This window comes from Pteropus medius, unplaced genomic scaffold (assembly GCF_902729225.1).
Source record: "Pteropus medius unplaced genomic scaffold, Ma_sr-lr_union100, whole genome shotgun sequence".
NCBI classification, from domain to species: domain Eukaryota; kingdom Metazoa; phylum Chordata; class Mammalia; order Chiroptera; family Pteropodidae; genus Pteropus; species Pteropus medius.
The window spans coordinates 4,113,073-4,113,865 of NW_024342466.1; the positions used below are offsets into that span (position 1 = coordinate 4,113,073).

Sequence of the window (793 nt, forward strand, 5' to 3'; positions counted from 1 at the left end):
CGGGGAAGCTCAGGAGAAAGCAGGTGCGAGGTGGGGGGCGGAGGCCTGCAGGAGGGGCTGGGAGGCCAGCAGAGGGGTCAGGAGGCTCGGCCTCAGCTGACTGCTGACCTTGACTGTACCCTCCACCCTTCCAATGCCGTGACCCCCTAACTGCATTCAGGAGGCACTGGGCTGCAGGTTCTGGGGGTGCTTGGGGTCAGCCAGCGCCCCGCAGCCTGCAGCCAGAGTCAGGAGTTAAATAGGACCTGATCACCATTCAGTAGTTAAACAGAAATTCTGCTGAGTCAGGTGGACCACCAAGCCACACCTCCCTGCCCTCGCCAGGCCTGGGCGCACCTGTGTGGAGGGGGCGGGGCGGTCAGGTGGGCAGAGGCCAGTCTGCCGACAGAGGAGAGAACAGAGAATCCCGCTGCCGGCCAGCCCGGCGGCGCCCCTGCACACGCCCAGGCCTAGAGGTTTGGGGCAGATGTTGCCCAGCCCCAGCAGAGCTCTGAGATGCTCCAGGTGTGGCAGAGAGAGCCAGTACAGGTGACACTGGGTTCCCTGTGGCTGCCGGGTGGGGAGCCCCGTCCTGGGCCTCAGAACACTCGATGGGACTGGGCAGGACAGCCACGTTCTCATCCTGGGGGCCACTAGCCCTGAGTGACCCCTGGCCAGTGACGCTCTACCCCCGCGGCGGTGGGCAGCTCAGGCCCCTCCTGCTCAGGAGTGCAGACAGCGCCTCGGGCCAGAAAGGCTCACTGGGCTGGTCAGTCAATCCTCAAGGCCAGGGCACAGTCCAGCCCCTACCTGT

The 793-nt window shown here is 65.6% G+C and overlaps 1 protein-coding gene across 6 annotated transcripts in view; it reads right to left on the reverse strand.

Annotated features, from left to right (window-relative positions):
* Nucleotides 1-793, reverse strand: part of KIF1A (kinesin family member 1A) — a 74,717-nt gene that overhangs the window by 73,424 nt on the left and 500 nt on the right. The gene's annotated exons all lie outside the window — the stretch shown is intronic.